Source organism: Bos javanicus, chromosome 29 (assembly GCF_032452875.1).
Source record: "Bos javanicus breed banteng chromosome 29, ARS-OSU_banteng_1.0, whole genome shotgun sequence".
Lineage (NCBI taxonomy): Eukaryota > Metazoa > Chordata > Mammalia > Artiodactyla > Bovidae > Bos > Bos javanicus.
This window is the reverse complement of record NC_083896.1, coordinates 50158371-50181844: the sequence shown is the minus strand read 5'-3', so window position 1 is coordinate 50181844 and position 23474 is coordinate 50158371. Positions and strand designations below refer to the sequence as shown.

Below are 23474 nucleotides of genomic sequence, written 5' to 3'. Positions count from 1 at the left end.
CGGCTGTGCAGAGAGGCGCTGTCTGCAGCCTGCAGCAAAGCTCAGCCTGGGAACGCCGCGGGGGCGGCGGGCGGGCCTGGCTGGATGGCGGGCCTCGGCCTCAGAGGCCTTCACGTCCGTGGTGGGAAGCCCAGTCCTGCCAGGAGTGGGTGACATCGGGGGAATTCTAATTTTTGAATTCTTGGGGTTCTGGCTACCTTTAAAATGACAGAAACACACATTAGCTGAGTTTGTCAGCACCATTTAAAGTAGAAACGTGGAGAAAGAGGGCCCACTCACACGTTATCCGATAACTCGGAGCTCCGGTGGTGAGCAGGCCCTGAGTCCTGCCTCAACTGTGCCGCTGTGGGCTGGCTGACAGCCCTCCGCAGCCCCCCAGTTCCGCCTCTGCAGGGACCAGCCACTCGGGCTCCCGCTGCACCCTCTGGGGCCCAGGACCTCCCGGCTGGTGGCTCCTCATGGACCAGGAACCATCTGGAAGAAAGCCCCTTTGGGGGGAAACAGCAGCAGTTTGTGTTAAGAGCTGCAGCCAGAGGGCCTGGGCCAGGGAGGATGTGTTCCGCCTACCAGACGCTGCCCATGGTTTACAGGTGTGACCGAACCCATCAGCTCTGTGTTCACGGTCCCCAGAAATGTGTGGGGCCAGCCTTCAGCTGCATCCCTGGCCCCCGGGGGGAAACCGCATCACAGAGGCTGCCTTTCGTCAGCAGCGCCCTGGCCCACCTGCTGGTACCAGCGGGGAAAGGGCGGAGGCACCCCTCTCCTTGGCTGCTCAAGGCAGGTCTGGCCACGAGGGTCCCCGGACCTGGGGCTGAGGTCACTCTGCCGTCAGGTTCCCGGGGACCGTGGGGGGTTGTGACGTCACAGAGGGTAGAAGAAGGCATCACCCACGAGGCCTGCCAGGAGGCATGGGTGTCGTTGGCGGTCCGAGTGCGGGCTGGAAAAGAATGTCCGGACAGAGAGCGTTTCAGAAAGGAGTAAGGCTGTCGAGAGCAGAGAGCAGAGTCAAAGTGAGCTCTTAGAGAGCAACGGGCTGACCTCCTGACTGCCAGGGAGAGCCCACTGCGGTTAGCAGCCAACTTTTATGGCCTCGAGACGAAGAAAGTTCCTGCTGGAAGGTTGGCGTTAGGTGATCGCTTAGGGCGCCATGGGGTGACTGGAGATGGGCATTCTGCCCAACTGCGATCAGGAAGCCTGCTGGTGGCGGTCAGGAGCCTTCTGGCAACAATTAGAGAGGGGCTCAGTCAGCCCCGGAGGTGACCTTGGTTCTGGGCTCCACTGCCGTGGCCGAGGCCTCGAGGCAAGGCCTCACCCCTGCGGCCTTGGGGCAGGATTCCACAACAGGTACAAACCTCAAGCCCGTCTTCGCGTTGAAATGATCGGCAGAACCTTGGGTGGCGACAGACAGACAGACAGGACGCATAACCGGGGTGGAGCGCTTGTCTGATAAGACCCACTGGTTTCGAGATGCCGTCTGTCACACGTCACCCGTTTTCTGAGGATGCAGGTCAGAGTCTGGTTCGCTTACGGCCATGCGGGTGACACCGGCCCAGGCAAAGCGACTCTCTTTCTGGTTTTGCCAGCAAAAGCGCATCATTCAGGAAAGTCTCCCAGAGGTAAAAGAACTGTACTCACTGGGCCCCTGGGTGTGCCCGCGTGCCGTCAGGTGGGGCGTTCAGTGCTGCTCAGTAACTGGAGGTGGGAGGTTTGCATGAGCCCCTGAGTGTTCCCAGGGGCCTCCCAGCTCCCCCAGACCAGGGACACCAGGTGGACCCCGACAGCCTTGCCCCGCTACACGCACGTGGGGCCCCGGTCACACCCAGCCCCAGTCAGCAGTGGGCACGTCACTGTTTCCTAGGATGCGGAGCACACCTCCCAGTACCCTGAGCAACAGCCAGTCGGTGGGTGTGCACCCTGTTGGTCTTCTCTCTCCGTGAGGTTTATTCTAAGGAGCTGGTTCATGCAGCTGGGGGAGGGGGCGCATCGGAGCTCCGTGGGCAGGAACGCAGGCTGGTTCCCTGTGTTGCCACCTGGAGGTTGAAACCTTTTCTGGGAAACCTCAGTCTTGGCCGTCAGGCCTTTGACTGAGTGTGTGAGGCCCACCCCTCGGAGGGCAGGAGACCTGCTTTCCTCTAAGTCTCCTAATTTAACTGCTAATCTCATCAGAAAGCACCTTCGGGGCAACATCTGGACTGGTGTTTGACCAAGGCTGGGCTGCGGGGACACACTGAGTGAGCCATCACGCTGGGGAGATGAGATCCTCTTGAAATTGCCTGCTGTCTGCTCCTGAGCCCTGGAGAGCTGCCGTCAGGGCTCCAGGATGTTCACATCCCGCGACGTCGTCTGTGATGTCACAGGGGCCTGGTGATTGCTAGAACCTCTTACTGTAGCTGCCCCCGTGGATTCAAAAGTGGGGAACGTTTGGAAGACACAGAGCAGATCTTTGTGGTCACACCCCCTCCTCACCGCCCCCCCCCCCCCACTGCCGGCCACCCTGGACAGATGCGCCAAGGTCAGGTTCATCCACAGCAGATGCTCTGGGGGAGGCCGATGCGACTATAGGTACCCCGGCCGCTTTTCCAAGAGTGCTTTTAGGAACTTGTAACTCTTTCCTGATGAGCTCAGTAAGCTCCTGAATTCAGCTGTGTAATTAAAGAGAAAGTCACCTTCTGCTGGCTGGGGTGCGAGGCTGGAGGGCATCGTGTCCCTTGTGAAGGGGGTGGGCGCAGTGTGCAGAGATGGCCACCAGATGGCACTGTTGCCCGGCAAACGGTGAGGTGGGCGCTGGCCTGGCCTTCCCGGCCTTCCTGGGAGCAAAGCTTCTCTGGGCCCCGAGTGCCTTTAGCCCAGGGCCCCAGAGGAGGCTGCAGCTCTTCCCGCGGGCTCATCCTTGGGGTTCCGTGTGTAGGACGGGCAGCCCCATGCGGGACCCACCAGCCCAGCCTCCCTGCCTGGCGTCCGGCGCAGGGCCCCCTGCCCTCAGGGTGCGTTCTTGTCCTCCCAAGACTCCCACGCTGTGAGCCCCAGCAGGGCTCGTGGGCCCTGCTCCCCAGGCCCAGCCTCCCCCGAGGTCCAGTGGGGCCTGGGTCTCAGGGACAGGGAGTGGGCAGGAGTGAGGCCCACTCCGGCCGGCACCTGCCTTTCCCTTCTCTGGGCCTCTTTCTCCTTCGCGGTTGGAAGTGAGAGACTCCCCGGGCCAGGACACCTGGGCAAGGAGCCTGGAGAGGTCCCGGAGCCTCTGCTGGGAGGCACTCCATGCCCGACCCCCATTCGTGCCCCAGACGAGCTGCTTGTGGCAGCAGCTGTGTGTCCCCACCTAAGCATCTCTCCAGCGTGGGGGCTGCGGAATCTGGGGGCTAAGCCCTTCCAACGGTGGCCTGAGCTGACGGAGGACAGATGAAGGACAGGGAGGCAGCTCCAGGGACACTCCCGAGGGGCTCCTGCAGCCCCGTGGACAGGGTCTGCTCCTCTACCCTGCGTGTGCTCCCGTCTCGTGAGTCCCTGCCTCAGAGTCTGACTCGCAGGAAGCACAGCGTCCTGGGGAGCTTGCGGGACGAGCCGGGGGCTGACGGATCCCCGGGCCCTGGTCCTCCCGGCTGGAGCAGGTCCGTCGGGTGGGACCAGGCCCCAGTAGGGGTGTGTCACCTGACCAAAGGGTTATTTTCCTGTTAAAATACAAGAGAAAGAAAGGATTTTTCTAAATAAAAAAGAGAAGAGTTCCTTGCTCCCCTAGGGCTTCTGGAGCCCGCGTGTGGGACCTCGATCGGCCAGTAGCACCGGGACACAGGTGAGCCCCGGAGCAGAGCTGATGGGGCCTGCGCTGGGCCGTGGGGCCCCCCACCTACCTCGGTCTCCCTCGGGGCTGAGCCCCTCTGGCGTCCTGGTAAATGAGTCACGCACAGGACCGCAGGGAACGCCGCCGGGGTCCCCTCCAGCAGTCGAGCAGGCCCCTGGTCATGGTGTGCCTTTCTCGATGGCGGTGGGCGTCAGGGACACGCCCCTCCCTGCACTTTGGAGAAGCCTGAACAGACCTGGGGTTGGGGGCCCTCCTGGGTTTCACTGAATTCACCTCCCACTGCCCGGAAGGCGAGCGTCTCCTGAGGCCCCAGCGCGGCTGCCGCTCCCCCAGGGCGCAGTCAGCTGGGCGCTCCTGTGTGGGGTCCGCATGGGGCTGGCAGGGTCTCTGCAGACCCTGGTCCGTGTGGCTGGAGGCGGACGCTGGCCAGTTCTCAGCTCCATGAGGAAGCCAGAGGCTGTGGTGACCCAGTCAGGAAGGGAGGTGGACCCAGGAACGGCTTGTCGGCGTCCTGACCCCACTGAGCGGGTTGTCCTGCTCTGAACCCACGCTGGGACCCTGCGCCGTGGGACTGGAGGGCACAGTGCATCTGGAGGGCGGCCTCAGCCTCCCGGTCCCCAGGGGCAGGCCGGGCCCTGCGGGGTGGTGACCTCTGAGCCCAGTGGGACACGGAGCCCCGGGGACCTGTCTGTGCCCCCTGTTACCGGGATCCAGGGACTGTGGGGTCACTGCAGGATGGAGGCAGAAGCAGGCCTGCCCCGGATTGGGGTTGAAATCCTGCTGTTCACCTGTTTCCCACATTACCAGCTCTGACTCGCGTGTGACCATGACCTTCCTTTTTTTCAAAATCCAGTCTCAGCACATCCTGAGGGACTGGAGCACAGCTGTACCGGGACAAGTCCATGGCCACGGGGGACGGCACCTCCTTCAAGGGGACGTGGGCTGGTCCTCACTCAGGAAGCGGGCCCCTGGGGGTCAGGATGCGGAGCAGGGCTGGGGCTGATGGAGGGCCCGTCCCGCTAGCCCATCTTCTTCCCCCGGAGACGGGAAGGCTGGGGCTCCTCGCTCTAAAGAGGGAACAGCTGTATTCCCCACAGTGTGCCCACAAGGGTCCCCCCCAGAAAGGAACACGAGAGATGGCTGGTTTTTGGAAAACCTGGTGAAAGAAAGCCTCTCCACATACGCCCACAGAGCATTTGTAAAACCATTCCCTGCAAGACCCAATGTCAAACAAGGATGCAAAGAAGCTGCTTACCTGGGGGAAACATCGTTTTTCAAAAGCCAGTGGGGAGCAGGACTTGAAAATATGGACCATGCAGTGCTGTGGACGGACCTAGAGTCTGTCGTACAGAGTGAAGCAAGTCAGAGAAAGAAACACAAAATACCATGTATTAACGCAGACGTGTGGAATCTGGGAAATGGTACGGAAGAACCCACACGCAGGGCAGGAACAGAGATGCGAATGTAGGGGTGGGTGTGTGGGCCCTGTGGGGGAAGGTCGAGAAAGTCGCCCTGCCATACATCCACCGCCATGTGTGAAATGGACCGCTGGTGGGCACCCGCTCTACAGCACAGGAGCTCAGCTTGCGCTCCGTGGCGACCTAGAGGACTGGGCTGGGGTCGGGGGTGGGAGGGAGGCTCCCGAGGGAGGGGGTATGTGTAAATATATAGCTGGTTCCCTTTCATTGTACAGCAGACACCGAGAAGGCATTGCAAAGCCATTATACTCCAATAAGAAAGAAGGAAATGTGGACTGTGGTTCCCAAACCACCACCACTGAGAGGAAGACTCAGAGACCGCCCGCGTCGCCACTGATACTTGGGCATTGCTGACGGGGTGGTGCTGGGCGATGGGGACGGAGGCAGGAAGAGCCTCAGGAGAGCAACGCAGTCAGAGAGCTGGGCGGGAGGCAGGTGCCTGCAGACCCGCGTCTGCTGCTGACGATTGCGGGCAGCAGGGGAGAGAGGTTGAGCGCACGCCACGTTCTGGAGTGGCCCAGGTCTGAGGGGTCTGTCGCGGTGCAGGGCTTTCCATGGGAAACGGGGAGAGGCCTGGGCAGAGCTGGCGGGCTTCCCGGCTGTAACGGACACCCTCTGCCTCCCCCCAGAGCTGGGGTGTGCACTGGCCTCGTCTCCATCACGTTGGAACCATTGCTACTGGCCCCTCCAAGTGCGTGCTGGCCGTCGGGCTTTGCTGTGTGAATTTCTCATTTACATGATTTTTCCATGTTTCTGCGAGTCTTATTGTTCTCATCTGTTTCATTTGAATTGCAAATATCTCCTGGCTCCTCCAGCCCCCTGTGGACCTTAGGCTTAGTGGAAACATGTCAGCACAGAGATTCATAAACAAGGAGGTCCGCTGCGGGACTCCGTGTCATGGAAACTGAAAAACAGAACACAACAAACAATCTGGAAATAATACGATTTTCCACCAGCAGAGCAATCATTCTGTAGGTGGTGATACAACTCGACCAGGGAATATTACGCAACGGCCGACAAGAGGGGGCTCCATCTGCAGATGTGACCTCAAGATGCTCCCATTTTAGAAGAGAAAAAAAGAACGCTCCGTGTCCACATTAGCACAGAAAGCTGAACAATTACCCCTAAAATACACTCCTGTTGATACCCCAGATTGGAGTTAGGGGGAGTTGGGGGTGTGGTGTAGCTTTTCCTTTGTTTGTTCCTGTGTTGTTTGCCTAGTAACAAAGATCCGAGTTTTTTAATTTTTAACCTTTAAAGGAATGGACAAATTCAGGAAAACTTGTCAGGATGCTGAATAACATGTATGCTGTGATTCTTTTGTTTACATAAAAACAACCGTTAAGGGAGTTAGAGACAGAGGTTTTGACTTAATAAATTTTTTTGAAAGAGGTAAATTGGTAAAGATTAAAGGGTAAAATAAAGAAATAGAAAATAAGGAGGGGAAAAAACCCAGAAAATTCAGAATACCTGAAACCTGGTGTTTGGTCTCTGACAAGGTTTTGGCACATCAGATCCAGAGCCCGAGGCGGCGGGGCTGGCGGGGTGGATGCACGGGGCACAGCCTCGTCCATGCGGGAGGACCGTGTTTGCACGTGGAGTGGCGGTGTGAACGCGGTGAATGCACGAACCCCCAAAGCCGCGCTTCCCCTGACTTCACCAGGATCACCAGGGGCTGAGGTGTGGAATGGCTGGAAATAGGTTCAGCAGAAGATTCAGATGCGCAGGCCATGAACTATGAACTGGATTAGCTGATGTCATTTAATAATAAAACACGGGGCAGAGAGGAGATGCCGTCTGTCCTGAGGGATGACGGCGTGGACACTCGCCGCCCCTCTCCGTGTGCGCGCTCAGCCAGCCCCACGGGAGGACCCGTGCTCGGCCGAGGGCACTGGCCTCCCAAGGATTGTAGCCAATCTTCTGAGGACAGCGGGGGGCCAGCGGGCTTCGAAGGGGGGAGTGAGAGGGGATGGTCATGCTTTCTAGAGCCCTCCGTCGCGGCTCTGTGATGGCAGGCTGCCAGATGCAGGGCAGGACGGGAGGGACCGGCCAGGTTCCGAGAAGATCGCTTCGGGCTCATCACAAATGGTGGGACTGAGACGGGCCGGACGGGGTGTCAGCCAGGCCGCTGGGGTGTGGGTGAGCGTGAAGCGCGTCCCAGGCTGGGAATGATGGCCCCGTTGGTGGACAGGGTGTGCGGTGGAAGGCAGAGCCAGGCTCCAGTGTGACGGCCAGGTTTCTCCCCACAGGGGGTGGCTCTCCCGCAGTGGGGAGGCCGGGGCTCTGGGGTGGCCGTGTGTGGATGGGCACGTGTCCGCAACCAGCCGGGCAGCGTCCAGCAGGTAGTGGGGCACAAAAGCGCGTGTAGGAGCACAGCTCTGGGGGAGGGTCATGTCGAGGGTCTCTTGCATACAGATGTCAAAGAGTGGGGATGGAGACACAGAGAGACAGAGGGGGACAGGGAGAGACGGGGGACAGGGAGAGACAGGAGACAGAGATGGGGGGACAGGGAGACACAGAAGGGACACAGGGAGAGACGGAGGGAAACAGGGAGAGATGTGGAGACAGGGAGAGGCGGGGGGGACAGGGAGACACAGAAGACACACAGGGAGAGACGGGGGAGAGACAGAAGGAGGTGGGGGGGAGGCCCAGCAGGAGGGGGGCAGGCCGCGGGGACCCCTGTCGCACAGACAAGCAGAAGCCGCTGCAGGAGGACCAAGGGGTCCGGGATGGGGGCTGGGGGCAGAGCTGAGAGGCCTGATGGGAGCCCTTTAAAGGAGGACGGGGAGCTGTGACGCCTGCGAGGGACGCCCGGGGAGACAGCGCTGATGCATGTCTGTGATCTCATTTGGAAGATGCTGGTGACGGAGCTTGATGTGGGGTGAGACACCGTCCCTGCTGAGAGCTGACGGTTCAGCCAGCTCCTGTCTCCGGATACACTGATCACACTCAGCACAGCCCTCACCCTCTGGCTCCAGGGGTCACTGCTGCTGCCTCCCACAGGGAGGACTTGGCCCCTCCAGGTCCATCCACCCCAGGACACAGACAAAGGCCTCGTGGCTCCCAGCACGGCAGGCAGTGTGGACATGTTTCCCGTGGCTCCCAGCAGCCCCGAGCGTCCAGCAGGGATGGGGGCCCGAGACACCCACAGGCCCGGACGACCCCGGCCGCCCAGCGACGCTGGAGCAGGGAGCAGACACGCAGCGAGCAGCGGGCACGGCCCCCAGCACCAACTCTGAGGCCACAGCACACCCTGCAGGGCAGCCACCCCGCTCAGCCCCTGCTCCGGGGTCTGCAGGCTCACCCTGCGGGCGGCTTCACCACGTCCAGGCCCGTGTGACCCGCGGTGCGGAGGGCTCAGCGTCAGGGCTGCAGGGTGTGGAGCTGGAGCCCACAGGAGCCAGGGCGGGGTGCGCGGGCCGGGCTGGGGCCTCCCCAAACCAACCGAGCTGCGAGGCCAGAACAGACGCAGGCCAAGCAGGAACCTCCCCGGGGGCCTTTGTGGGGCCGGGGTTTCCTGGGACCAGCTGCCCCGCAAGGGGCAGGAGTGGGCGTGGACCGGGGCCTGGAGGGCCGTCTCGGCCCCAGACGGGGCTGGCGGGCTGCAGGGGTCGGGGAGGCTCCCTCGGATGGTGGCGGAACCCAGGGCCTCGAAGCCTCCGTCCTGCACGTTCACTCTTTTCCTGAACCTTCCCCTGGGGTAGAGCCCTCTGTCGCCGCCCAGCAGCCCTAGTCTGTCCAGTAGCCACTAGTGAGAGCCCTTCACCCCCGCGGTCTGAATCCATGACCAGCCCTTCTGTGTGAGCTGAAAGAAGGGCTCCCGAGTAGATTCCTTCTCATGAAGATGGAGGGGTTTCTGTCTCAGCCAGACTGAGGAGTGGGAGAGGGGGGAGGTAATCACACAATCAAGTCACTACCCGGACAGGGAGAAGCCAGGCTTTCCATCAGCCCCAGGGACTAGTGGGTGTTTAGCATCGCCCCACACAACTTCCCTGGTGGCTCAGACGGTAAAACGTCTGTCTAGAATGCGGGAGACCTGGTTCGAGCCCTGGGTTGGGAAGATTCCCTGGAGAAGGCAATGGCAATCCACTCCAGTACTATTGCCTGGAAAATCCCATGGACAGAGGGGCCTGGTAGGCTACAGTCTATGGGGTCACTAAGAGTCCGACACGACTGAGTGATTTCACTTCACTTCACGCAACTTCCCGTGAGAAGACTCGCTGAGCCTGCTCGTCTTACTCTACGTTCACGGAAGCACTGCTGGTATTTGTCACCCTGGCCGCACGTCCCTTTGCCATTAAACCAACACGAATAATGGTATTTTTCAGGAACCAGATTGAATTAATAGCCAAACAAATTCAGAGTGTGGTCAAACACTTGTTAAATATAATGACAAACTTGTTACCATTAGTATCTGGAAGACTTAAAAACTGAAGAAAAGGCCAAACCCACATAATACAGGCAGGCTAAGATGTTGGCCGCATGCATAAAAAATGTTCACCATTTTGTTCATAAAAGAAAAAGAAAGGGGGCACCACAGAGAGCAAAGCTGAGGTGCCCTTTCATCTCCGAGGGCAGCTGGGAAGATGCTGTCAGCGTTTGCTCAGAGGCGGACTGACTGCTGACTCCATTTCTGGAAGCAGCTGACAAAATGCTCCAAAACCTCACACTCTCCCTGCGCTCGGAAACAGCAATTGCCCTGATGCAGTTTTATCTGCGGGAGTGCTAACAGCCTGATCCATAAAGGGGTGCTGGTTAAAGACATCTAATGTTATAACAGAGGGATCCAGCCTCACTTGGAATAATATTAAAACCCTGGATGTAAAAACGATTAATGTGCTGAGAATTACACAAGTAGACTGCTCCATGCAAACAGTCACACGAATCTGCAAGGGAAAGTCAGGGCGGATACAGCAAAAAATCGGAGACTATATTAAAAACTGCAGAGTCTGCACCCATCTGGGTGGTGAGATTATGGCCCACTTTAATTTCTTTCATTCTTTCCTTAAATAAAAAGAATTATTCCAATTTGTCCCAAATCTAGTATTATTTTTAAAGAGTCAGTGCATTACAGGAAATGCACAGTAACATTGGCTTAAACAGGATAGGATTTTAATCCTCAACCACGTTTTCCAAGTCTAGAGGTAGAGTCTACTGAGGCTGGTTATTCAGAGGCACCAGCAGATAATCAGGCGTTCGAGCGCCTTCTGTCTTGCTGCTCCACACTCCTGGCAGGAGGAATCCATGCCTCATGCTTAATATGGCTGCTGGAGCACCTGCCATTGCACCAGCCTTCTAAAAAGCTGAGAGGAGCATCGGGGACATGACCAAAGAGTGTGCCAGCCAGCAGAGCGTGTTCCTTTTGAGAAAGCGAGTTGAACATAGAATTTCCACATGGCCCGGCAACCCCACTCCTCGGTATAGACCCAAAGAATTGAAAGCAGAGATTCAGATGGATATTTGCACACTTATGCTCAGAGCAGTCTAACTGTGGAAATCAACACAAATACACAAAATGTGGTCCATCCACACAATGGAATAGTTCTCAGCCTTAATTTAAGAAGGAAGAAAGTCCTGACACAGGCTACAAGCGTGATGAGGCTTAGGACGTGTGTGTGCGCGTGGGTTAGTCACTCAGTCGTGTCCGACTCTGCGATAGGGCAAACTGTAGCCTGCCAGGCTTCTCTGTCCATGGAATTCTCCAGGCAATTGCCATTCCCTTCTCCAGAGGAACTTCCCAACCCAGGGATCGAACCCTGGTCTCCTGTGTCGCAGGCAGATTCTTTACCATTTGAGCTACAGGAAGTCAAGGGCATGACACTCAGTGAAATTAGCCAGACTCAGAAGGACGAACGCTGTCTGACTCCACTCACAGGAGGTCCCTGGCGGGGTCAGGTTCATAGAGACAGGAAGTAGATGGTGGGGTCAGGGGCTGGGGGAGAGGGAGGGGAAGAGGGTGAGTTTTTCACGGGGTCAGGGTCAGCTGGGAAGGTGGAGCCTTCTGGAGATGATGGTGTGCAGGCAACATGCCCGTGTGAGTGTGCTTCGTGGCCCTGAGCTGCATCCCTAGAAATGGTTGAGATGCTGACGTTGAGGGAGTGCACACTTCATCACAATTTTGAAAACAGGGAGAAAAAAAGGCGGAAAAAAGGAGGAAAACAAAGGAACAAGGAGGCTCCTGCCTGCCTGGTGTTTGCCAACGTGTCCCCATCCTTCCTGGGCGCCCGGGACCCAGGCCTGCGACCACAGCTGGTGTGAGCGAGGCCGGGACACGGTGGCGGCCGTGCGGGGCTCCCCACGGGGGAGCGGTGGGACGGGGCAGCCTGGCGTGTCCGGCAGAGGAGCCGAGGTCGACTGAGGGATGGGGGCGTCCGGTGCTCCTGGGTCACTCGGGCAGGGCCGATAGAATCGAAGGACCGACACCATGGGGGTCACAGGGGCAGGGTGGTGTCTGGGGTCTGGCCGGGAGTGGTGCGTGGCTGGAGGTGTCTGCAGGGCTGCAGCCCCCAGAGCAGCCCAGCTGCATCTGGAGGCGGAGGAAGGGGCAGGTCAGGCGGAGGGGAGGCGAGACCAGGCCCTCTGACCCCCTCGGCTTTGCCGTCCCAGGACCCTGTCTGTGACCCCCACCTTCTCTAGTGCTCTCGCTACCGCTGACCAGGGCCCTGGGTCTGGGGTGTGGATGCTGGGTCCCTGGGAAGCGGGGCCTCCCAGAACCAGGGATGACCACAACGCAGTGTCCACCCTCAGCCTCCACTTGCAGAGCAGCCCGGAGGGTCCAGCCTCCAGGCCTGGGCCTGCGAGATCCGGGGACGGCCAAGCTCCTGCCCGTACCCCGAGGCCGTGCCCCGGGCCGAGGCCCACTCCGCTCCCACGCGGGGGTCCCGGGACCCGCCCCAGCCGCACCGCCAGCCCAGGCCCCGCTGACCGCCCAGGTGGTGGGCCGGGGGCCGCTGCGGCCCCGCGCGGGGCGGCCCGGAGATGGCGTGACTGCAGTGATGTTAGCGATAGTCCCACAGGGACCCCGGAGAGACCTGCAGAGCGTTACAGCCAAGCGGACGAGAAGCAGAGGGGAGACAGATGTGCTGGGCTGTAAACAGTCTGATTTCTCAATGTAAACCAGACTCGGGCCCAGGACTCCAGGTAAGCGTCCGAGGCAGAGCCCGCCCCGCGGGGGCCCAGGCTCTGCAGCCCTACTCTGGGACGCGTCAGAGTGACCGCCGAGACGGTCCGTAATTAGGCGAAATTGGTCTTGCATTCCTCCCCTAAATCCCCAAGATCTCTGCAATTTTAGGTCTTCTCAAAAAGGAAAACATTTGCTAATTAAATGATACAAGTGAAAAAAAGCATAGAATGTTTCGTCGACTGGAAAATACCAATTAGGGAAGCGGCTCTGTTTTTCCTCCCACCTTGGGCTGAGCGGGGCGCTTATCTCGCTGTGAGGGGTCTGCTGGGAGCGGGGTGTGGGGCAGGGCCCTCCTCGGAGACCCCTGGCGGAGGATGGAGCGGCCGGGGCCTGGCCGGGCAGGCGGGCCGTGTGCTGGGGCTGGGGAGGGGGCCGGCTGACCCTGGGCCTGGGCGCTCGGAGCTGGGCGGCCCGGGCATCGCCTCCAGCTGTGAGGCAGCACCAAGGACAGGGGCCTTGCCCACACATGTTGGTGGTTAGTCTGCTTCCCTGCCGGCTGGCGGGGCCCCTGCCCTGGCCTTCACTCTGGAGTACGCGGCCTGTTTCTAAGGTGGGTGGAATTCATGTGGGTTCACCCCTCACAGTCTGTTATTCACATAAAACGCTCATAGATTCCAGTTTTATTCCATTTTACACATTTTCCATCCTGTTAAAAAATCTTAGTTTATATTCCCTGTTTGATTCTGCGAGACAGTTAAGTGGGTCCAGAAGTTACCATGTCCTGCTCATTCAGTCCTTTTCTCATTGCTGGCTTACCTTCCTGGGGGTTTTGGTTGCAACAGTAACTAGACATTTGCTACTCTCTATTTTGTCTTCTTTCTCACTTGCAAAATAGCACACAATCCATGCTCCTTGAAAGAAAAGAAAAGCTTATGATGTGTTTTTAAAAATATTTTTTATTTGGAAATAATACAGAGTCATGGAGAAGGCAATGGTACCCCACTCCAGTCCTCTTGCCTAGAAAATGCCATGGACACAGGAGCCTGGTAGGCCGCAGTCCATGGGACTGAGCAACTTCACTTTCACTTTTCACCTTCGTGCATTAGAAAAGGAAATGGCAACCCACTCCAGTGTTCTTGTCTGGAGAATCCCAGGGACGGGGGAGCCTGGTGGGCCGCCCTCTATGGGGTCGCACAGAGTCGGACACGAGTGAAGCGACTTAGCTGCAGCAATACAGAGTCACAGGAGTTTTCAAAGACAGAACCGAGAGTCCCATCCTTCACTGGTTCCCCTACGTCCTTCCGCTTACCTGCAGCACAGGGGCCCCAGGACTGTTCGTCACCCCGTGGGGTCTGGTTCTCAGGGACAGCGTGACTTCCCAGCCCCCGTGTTTGTCACCTGAGAGTCACAGACCCCACCCCACCCCTAAGCCCAGCCGCCACCTGCCTGGTTCCTGTGACTATGATTCTGTCTCTTCCCAAAGGACTCCGGGCATCACACGGCTCGTGGCCCTTGAGATCGGGGGTTTGCGCTCAGCACGACGCCCCTTGGGACCACCTATGCTCCTGTCAACAGTTTATTTCTATTATTGGTAAGAGCCTCCCGTGGGGCTCACGGACGACTGTTTATGTAGCCGTCACCAGTGAAGAATATTTTAGTTTCCAGTTTTGCCACGAGAGATAAGGCTCCTGTGAACAACACAGGCACGCATTGTGTGTATGTGTGTGTGGACGTGAGTTTTCACTCCTCTGGGATGAATGCCTGGGAGTGTGACACTGGGTCCCAGGGTAAGTGTATGCTTAATTTTTTTTTTTTTTTTTGAGAAACTGCCAAGCCATTTTCTGGCATGGATGTCCCTTCTACAGCCCCGCAGCGGTGAGCTCGTGTGATCTCCAGCCTGTGGCGTCGTCGGTATTTTCCATTTCCACTGTTTTAACAGGAGCGCGCCGTATCTCGAGATCACCCCCGCCGGCGCCTCCTGACCCGCTAATCGCGTTGGCCATCTCTTCATGGCTCGTTTGCCATCCGTGAGTCCCCTTCCGTGACGTGTCTTCTGTCCATTTTGTCTCTTTGGGGTCGAGTTCTGAGTGCTCTTTTTATCTTCTAAACGTGAGTCGTTCATCAGAGACACGAACCACAAACACTGTCCCCTAACCTGGCACTTACCTTTCATCCTCTTTATGGAAGCTTTTGCAGGGCAAGAGTTTCAGATTTTAATGATTAAAAAGCGAAAGCGTCACGCTTCTGATGCTGTGTCTCAGAACTCGGCCGAGTCCTGAAGAGTTCCTTCTATCTTTGCTTTTGAAAGTTTTCCGTTTTATATTGTTTAACTCTGGGATCCAGTGTGAGTGAGTTTTTTAAGAAGGTGGTGTGAAGCTCAGGTCAAGGGTCTGGATGCGTAATTGCTCCAGCCAGTGCCCTTCATTTAGAAGACTCTGCTTCCTCTGCAGCGTGTCTGCAGCCTGGCCGGCGTCCGCACGCATGTGCGGCTGTGTGTGGGCCTCATTCCACTCCCCTCACTGGGCGTCCATCGCCCCAGCATCCCTTTTTAATCACAGCAACTTTACCGTAAATTGGTGTGACTCCTCGACCAAAGCCTAAAACATCTTTTTAAATTAGCTATGCTGATCCTTCTACCTTCCCTACAGGTTTTAGAATCCATTTCTACCAAAAAACACAAACGTTTTCCTGCGTTTTCAAAGGAACTGTGTTAAATGTATATAGATGGATTTAGGAAAACTAAATTAAAATATAAAGTGATCTACGTAGTTAGCGGCATGAATCTACTGATTATGTGGGTGTCATAGATGCCATGGAGAAGCAAGTGGCAGCCCGCTCCTTCAGTGTTCTGGCTGGAGAACCCTGCGGACAGAGGAGCCTGGCGGGCTGCTGCCCACGGGGTCGCACAGCGTCAGATGCGACAGAAGCGACTTAGCAGCAGCGTGGACGGCGCCTCGCTGTTCCGAATCCCTCTGAACCATCTCCCCACACCCTCAGCCCACTGCTCTCTTGAGCGCCTGGCCTCTTGCTGATTTGTGTGATCGGCTTAGAGGGAGGGGTGCATGTGTGCCCAGGAATGTCCGACTCTTTGTGACCCCGGGGACTGCGGCCCACCAGGCTCCTCTGTCCGCAGGGTTTTCCAGCCAGAACACTGAAGGAGCGGGCTGCCACTTCCTTCTCCATGGCATCATCCAGGCCAGAACACTGGAGTGGGTTGCCATTTCCTCCTTCAAGGGATCGAACCCGAGTCTCCTGCATCTCCTGCCTTGCTGGCAGATATTTTCTGGCTAAGCCCCCGGGGAAGCCACCAATCCCTTTGGATAGTAGCAATATTCATATTTTCTTATTATATTGTTAGGAATATTTCCTCTGAACCTGCAAATCTTTCTTTTTGGTTGGTGTGTTCAGCAGAGACGTGTTTCCTATTGAAAGTGTCCAATGTCTCAAACACCTCCATTATTTCATGCCAAGATTGTGTTAAATTCCCCAGTGTGTTCTTCCAGAAACTCCATGCTTTCATGTCTCTGTTTAGATTTTGGTTCGTCTTTACTGTCCTGTCTAACTGAGGATTTAGTTCTTTTGCTCCAAACGATTTAGTGGTTTTGCCCTCGAGCGGCAGGCCGTCCCCTGCCCTGTCCAGTGAAGCTGCCCCGCCCACCTTCCCCGCACCAGGACCCTGGGCTGGCTGGAGGGCTCCGGGTGCAGCCTTGCTCTGCTGTCTAATCTCGAATCTGCTGTTTCATTCCTGGCCCTTTGTAGTTGGTTCTAATATCTTCCGGGAAATCTCCACTCATCCTGTTTCCTTTGTACTTCGCTTTCAGAAAGTTAATAGCTAGCCTGCATATTTCCTCTTTAATGAGAATTTTAAGGAAACTTGGTAGGATGAAAATAGTCCTTTCTTTTAATTGGAATGAAATTAAATCTGTAGATTTGCTTTTGGAGAATTGAAGTTATACTGCGTTGCCCCAGTCAAAACCATGTTGCTTTTTTATTTATTTAGATCTTTTCTTTAGGAGAGTAGGCTCTTAAATTTTTTAAACTAAATTTTCTTTGTTTATTTTAGTGTTTTGCCAAGGAGTTTCCTAGAGTAGTCTATGGTTTTTGAATTAGAAATGTTGTCACACGGTGTTTAGAAAACTGTTTACTTACGGCGCTTTTATTTTGCACTGAGATTTTATCTGTTCTGGTGGGTTTGTCCCTTCCTTTTAAATACTTTTAATTGCATTTACTTTTTATTTTGTCACGGTGCTATCATCCAAAGCAATGCTAAATAGAATAGGTAATAGCTTTTTTCTTCTCACGTGTCACCTTTACGCGAACTGTAGTGTCATTTTCTGATGGGTGTCTGTCAAAAGTTAACAGTATTGCTAGGTTTTCAAGCATTTCCCTTTTTTCTAAAAACATGAATGCTGAGCTTTAAGCTTTAGGACTTTGGACTTGGTTGGATATATAAGCTTCTGCAGCTTCTATTTGAGATAGTCATAGAGTTTTACCATTTGTGAAGTTTCAGGAATTCATAGACAGATTGTCTACTGGTCTTGTCTTGGTGGGAGAATCCATCCTTGGTTTGGTGCCTGGCAGAGTAGAGGCTTCATAAAGCCTGTCGTCTGGACACGCGAGTGTCGCGGAAAGAGTGCAGAGTAAGGCCATCCGTGGTTCCGGAACGAAGGGTCTGGGGAACTGGGGAGGGGGCGCCCAGGCCCCACCCGGAGCTCAAGGTGGCAGCAGCTCCAGCAGCACCCAAGAGAAGCCCCAGCTTGGCTCCCACTGGCCAGAAGGACCGATCCTAAGGTCCTGGCAGAAGGCGAGCAGCCCTCTCGGGCACAGACCCATGCGGCAGCCAGCCCACTCGGGCACAGACCCACCAGCAGCCTGCTCAGGCGCAGACCCAACCAGCAGCCCACTTGGGCACACACCCAACCAGCAGCCAGCCCACTCGGGCACAGACACACACCGCAGCCCACTTGGGCACAGACCCAACCAGCAGCCAGCCCACTCGGGCACAGACCCGCGCGTCCCAGGCTCTGGCGTTCTCGCCAGGGTCTGCCGTCCGTGGAGCTCCACGGGCTGCCCAGAGAGAAAGGTGCAGGGCCGCCGTCGCCGGATGAGGCAGGAGGCACCCGGGCCTGAGTGCTCAGGCCTCGCGCAACCACGGAGGTCTGTCCAAGGAGGGCCTGCATTTGGAGCTGGGACCAAGCTTGTTACAAGAAAACACAGGAGGAAACGTCGGCAGCCCTGGTCCAGGCACAGCTCCTCACGGACGACCCCCAACCGTGATCCATACAAGAGAACGTGGGTGAGCTGGACTCTATCAAAATCAAAGTCTTTTCTGCTTCTAAAGACACCATGAAGAAAACAATACTCACGCCTCTGACCGTCCGCTCACATTTAAAAGTGCCTGGGACTGGACGTGAAATGTCCCGTTGACGGTTCCTTCCTTCCACGTGTAACTCTGGCCCCAGCGTGTGTGAGCGTGAACCTTCCAGTGCTCAGGCGCCTCCTCCCCAGAAAATTCTAGAATCTCCTCTTTATCACCCACACTGCGACGCGCATGTGGGAAGGAGTGTTTCTTCTCAAACCCTTTTAACATAAGGACTTTTAAAAAAGTGTTTCTTTAATTTTGAGGAAAACTCTCGGTTATTTTTTCCAGTTTTTTTTTTCCCTCCAGAATCATTCTTCTTGGGCTCAGATTCCTGTTGCTCGCGTGCTGGCCTTCTGCGTTTGGTTCCGTATCTTTTCGTTTTCCTTATATACTTTCGTCCGTTAACTTTTTCCTGCTACTTTTGGGTGACGTCTCCCCACATGGTGTCTGCCTTGTTACATGGCAGCCAACACCTCGTTTTCTTCCCAAGGGAGCCCCTCCCTGCTCCCAGGAAACACAGGCGCAGAACCGCCAGAGCCGGAGGAGAGAATCGGAGTGAGGAGACAGGGCGCTTGGGTCAGGCAGAGACTTCAGAGATGACTCAGCATCTGGTTTTAAACACCGGAGGGGATCAATTGATAGAGGAGGGGGCCGCTTGGGTACCGAAGTCCCTGCACGACTGGAGTCCTGCGGTCTGCGGTCAGCAGCTCACATCTTGCACTAGCAGCAAGTGGACTGGGAGACCCCACACGAGCCACAGCCCCCTTTTGAGAGAGTCAGTTCCTAGGCAGGTTGATAGGGAGTCTAGGGGTCCCCAAGGAGAGAGGGGTCTGGAATTCTCAAGGAGGAAGAAAGGACAAACTTTTTTTCTTTCTCTACATTCCTTAGGATTATATAACAATAATATATCCTGCCTAAGGACAGTCTCTGGATCAAACCTTCTGGCCAATTCTGTTATCTTAAAATGTAAATTATGGGAGTAGGTCTGATGAGGTCTTTACAACCTCCAGACATTCTTTGGATTATATAACTTCATTGTTAACACTAGCAAGCAGGTACTCTTTCTACCCCCTTCTGATGCCTATGTCAGAAACTTTCTCTATCTCCTTTATACTTTAATAAAACTTTATTACACAAAAGCTCTGAGCGATCAAGCCTCGTCTCTGGCCCCGGATTGAATTCTTCTCCTCCGGGGGCCAAGAATCCCGGTGTATTCGCGTGATTCAACAACAACCTTTCACGTTGCCACAGCTGGAGCAGCAGCAGACAGGCACACAGCAGCTGGAGCCGCAGCCTCTGGAACAGCCACAGCAGCCCATGGTTCTGGTGGGTTGAGGGTGGAGGAAGTCAGAGGACCAGGTGGAGAGAGAGAAGGTGCTCAGGTGTGGGGCCTCCTGGGCCAGGAGCCTCTATATACCTGCCGGGTCAGGTGTGACCTGGGCACATGCTTACTTGTCTATTTCTCCCAGAGAAATCTGTTTAGTTTTACCTTAAACCAACTCTATTATTCACTCTATTTAGTTCATACTGTGCACATTTACTTTTTGCAGTTTTGGGAAGTCTGGGGTCCCTGCTCCCTCCGTGTGACAGCTGAGGTTCTGGGCTCTGTGTCCTGCATGCTGAGCCTCCCTGGGTCAAGGGCGTCTGAGAAGCTGAACGAGCCTCCAGTCACACTGGCCTCAGACGCAGGGCCATCCCATCCCATCCCAGTGTGAAGCACCAGGGGGAGGAGCCGGGCGGTAGGGGAGGGATGTGGGGCCTGGACGGCTCAGGTGCCATGCCCTTCTCCGTTCAGTTTCTGGAACAGACACGGCCTCAGTGCATCCAGGGAATAAATGAGTGAGCGAAGAATTGGGACCCGGCCTCCTGCTCGTCACCTGTAGCGGAACTCAGGCTTCTCCCCTGAGTTTACCTGGGATGTAAACTAAGGAAGAGCTCTCCGTGAGGCTGTGGGTTCAGGGCGACGCTCCGAGGAGGCTGAACCTTCAGAACACAGGACGTTTGCCCAGGTCCAGGCGGGGCCTGTGTGAGGGTCAGGGGTCAGCAACACGCGCCATCTCCCAGCTCCAAGCCTGGGGCTGTGTCTAATTACTTCGCCCCAAAGCACGGACATTGTCTGTAACTGTCCAGCCTTCTCGTGCAGATCCTCCACCGCCCCAGAGCCCAGCCCAGCCCACAGTCTGTTCACGGCTCACTGCGGTCACTCTGTAGGGGGCAGCTTGGGGCCCCAGCGCTGGGCATCTGAGATGTCACCAAGTGGAGACCGTCCTGACCTCAGGACAGCATCACCAGCAGAGGCACCTGGAGCCCCTACCCTCCAGCGGCAGGGAACCGCTTCAGGGTGGGCTGGCCGGTCGTCAGGGACCCACAGGGAGATGGCCCTGGCTGAGACTCACATCACGTGCTGTTGAAACTGGTTGGGAAAACCTGGGGAAGCGGGAGTACAGATGAGCCTGAGAGTCACGTTGCTGAGTGGAAAAGCCAGCCCCAAGGGGCACACATGTTATGATTCCCCTTCTCTAAAGAATTCAAGGAATACCCAGTGACAGAGAGTGGGGGTTGCGGGGGGACCGGGTGGGCCTGGCGGTGGTGAGAGGGAGAGGCTGCAAAAGCACGAAGGGCTTGGAGGGTGTTTGGCTGTGAGATTATCGCGTAAACCGCTTTCAGACGTTCCAGAAGCAGACTGCCCCTCAGGGTGGTGGGCCGCGTCCAGGCAGTTGAAGGCCCAACTAGAGCCAGAGACTAAGCTCCCTGAGCAGGAGGGGATTCTCCAGCCCGCAGCCTTCAACCCCATCTGAGCCCTGGGCTCTCCTTGGCCTCCGGCCTGCTGTCTACACTGCAGACTCCCCAGCCTCTGTAATCACGAGTCGATTCCTGATATTGAATCTCTCCGTATAGTGGTACATATGTATACACATGTGTTCATTTGTCGTCCTGCCTCTGAGAACCCTGCTGTGACTCCTGAGGAAGGTGGGACTTGGGGGTCCATGACCCCAGGGCAAAGGAGCCACGGGCATGTGGCTCCAGCTCATGGCTTTCCCCAGGGCTTCCTGGCACCTGGACCGCGGCCGCGTGGAGTGGGAGACAGGCAGAAAACACCCCGCGGAGTGGAGCAACTTCCGGGCGTCGGGCGGGACGGGGAGGGGGATGACGGCGGAGCAAGGCCTGCCAAGGCTAGGGGCCCCCGCCGTCCGCCGAGACCAGGATGGGGGCCTTGAGTGAGTCACCGCGGCCTGCTGTGCCTCCCCCGCTGCCAGAAGAGCGTGTTTCTGGCTCTGCGGGAGGTTCCATCACTCACGCTCTGCCGAGGCGCGTGCTCGCTGTCTGAGGCAGCGGAGCCTCTCTGCGCGCAGGTCCTCACTGTGCGACCTTGGGAAGCCACTCACCTATCCAGCTTTAGGGCCTTGAGTGTGACCAGGGTCAGGATGGACCCTGCGGGCATGGGGAGTCTTGGGCCTCGGGCCCACAGGACAACGTCCCTATTCTCCCCTCCCTTCTGCCCCAGAGCAGCGCAGAGGCCCCCGTGAGGAGGACCCCTGCCCTCCACCCCCTGCCAGCGGGACGTGGCGGGGGTCTGCCTGGGGCAGGCAGTGGTCTGGCAGGAGCAGGGTCAGCACACACCCGGGCACGCTGGAGCCTCTGGTCAGCAAGGCACAACGGCCCGAGGTGCCCCTGCCCTGGGCCCAGGCCCCCTGGGAGCCAAGAACCCTCGCTTCACCGAGAACAGCAGGGCGCTGTCTTATCGGAAGAAGCAGCCAGGCCACCTGCCGTGTCAAAATCACTGTTCAGTCTCCGAGCTGTGGGGACTGCTATCTTAGCTCCTCAGGAAAGGCTTCTCTCACGGCAGCTCTGACGACAAGCCATGCCTTCCCGGGGACCCAGCTCGGCGACCACAGCAGTGCCTCTGATCCAGCGCCCGTTCCTCCAGACCTGCGCCGCTGATCACAGCCGGACACAATCACCATGACTTTACACCCAGCAATGATATGTTTCCAATAGTCACGTGTGGATACGAGAGTTGGACTACAAAGAAAGCTGAGTGCTGAAGAACTGACGCTTTTGAATTGTGGTGTTGGAGAAGACTTTTAAGACTTCCATTGAATAGCAAGGACATCAAACCAGTCAATCCTAAAGGAAATGAGCCCTGAATATTCATTGGAAGGACTGATGCCGAAACCGAAGTTCCAACACTTTGGCCACCTGATGCAAAAAGCTGACTCATTGGAAAAAACCTTGAAGCTGAGAAAGTCTGAAGGCAAGAGAAGGGGGTGACAGAGGATGAGATGGTTGAATGGCATCACTGACTCAGTGGACATGAGTTTGAGCAAACTCCGGAGATGGTGAAGGACAGGGAAGCCTGGCGTGCTGCCATCCATGGGGTCGCAGAGGGTTGGACGCGACTTAGTGACTGAACAACAACGATGCTCTCCCAGAAAAGCAGACACAGGATGCGTGCTCACTGGCCAATCGCCGCGTCTGTGGGAAAGATGGGTCCCAACGCCGGGAGAGCCTGAGCATCGTGTCTGGGCCTCCCCCGCTGCAGGCTGGAGCTCTGGGCCCCAGATCCCAGCTGGGCCCACACTCGGCCCACGGCTCCATGCTGATCGGACGCATGCTTGAGGACTGGACCACTTCCCAGCCCCTGGTTGCCCCATCTTGCCCATTGCAAGTTCGTGCTCTAGAAACATGTATGTGTCTTGGCTAGATTTCTGGAAGCCAGGGACCTTGAGACACCATTCAAACACTCAGCCAAGGCTCTTTCTAAAAGCCCCACCAGCACCACGCAAGAGGCCAAGGGACAGAGACCTGAGCCTGGCCCGATCCGGCCCTGAACCGGGCCGAGTCCGAGTGGGGACAAGGGTCAGGGCAGGCAGACGGCATAGATGTGGTGCGCTTCACGGTCTCTGAGCCACAGCTCAGCTCTGCCGCCGGAGCAGGAAAGGGGCTGCAGAAAGTTCGGGTGGACGGGCAGCTTCCTCGGAGAAAGGCTACTGCTGGCCCTGAGCCTGAACGCCTGTCACTTTCGTGTGTCCCAAAGTGTCCTTCCTCTTCTGACTTTTATCCACACATTCAAAACCATAAACCCCATTATTAGGGTGTGGGCTGCGCAGGGACATGGTCTCCAAGCCAGCCTTGGGGTGCAGGGGCGGGAAGGCTGGGAGACACTTTTCCTTACAGGCGTTTGAGAGCTCCTGAGCCTGCAGGTGGTGGGGGTCTCAGCGAGACACAGAGGGAGAACCACAGGTCAGCAAACACACACCTGAGTTCCAGGCCTCAGAGACCTGCCCCAGACCGGCCCTGAGCAGGGCGCTGGGGAAGGACACTTCCGGCCCAGGGAGCGGAGCCGGGCTGGGTGAACACACGGGAACCACCACCCCACCACCAGCACGAAGGACCAGCTCCTCCAAGTGAAGGCCAGGGCAGGGGCCCCGCCAGCCCGCAGGGAAGCAGACTAACCACCGACATGTGTGGGCGAGGCCCCTGTCCTTGGTGCTGCCTCACAGCTGGAGGCGATGCCCGGGCCGCCCAGCTCCGAGCGCCCAGGCCCAGGGTCAGCCGGCCCCCTCCCCAGCCCCAGCACACGGCCCGCCTGCCCGGCCAGGCCCCGGCCGCTCCATCCTCCGCCAGGGGTCTCCGAGGAGGGCCCTGCCCCACACCCCGCTCCGAGCAGACCCCTCACAGCGAGATAAGCGCCCCGCTCAGCCCAAGGTGGGA

General features: G+C 57.1%; 1 long non-coding RNA gene across 1 annotated transcript; it reads right to left on the bottom strand.

Moving 5' to 3' along the window:
- Positions 1-1917: 1917 nt before the first annotated feature.
- LOC133241630 (uncharacterized) lies at positions 1918-2259 on the bottom strand. Its single transcript, XR_009734655.1, has 2 exons — positions 2174-2259; positions 1918-2030 (listed from the first exon to the last, which is right to left on the bottom strand). It is a non-coding gene; the product is annotated as an uncharacterized LOC133241630 (long non-coding RNA).
- Positions 2260-23474: the final 21215 nt, after the last annotated feature.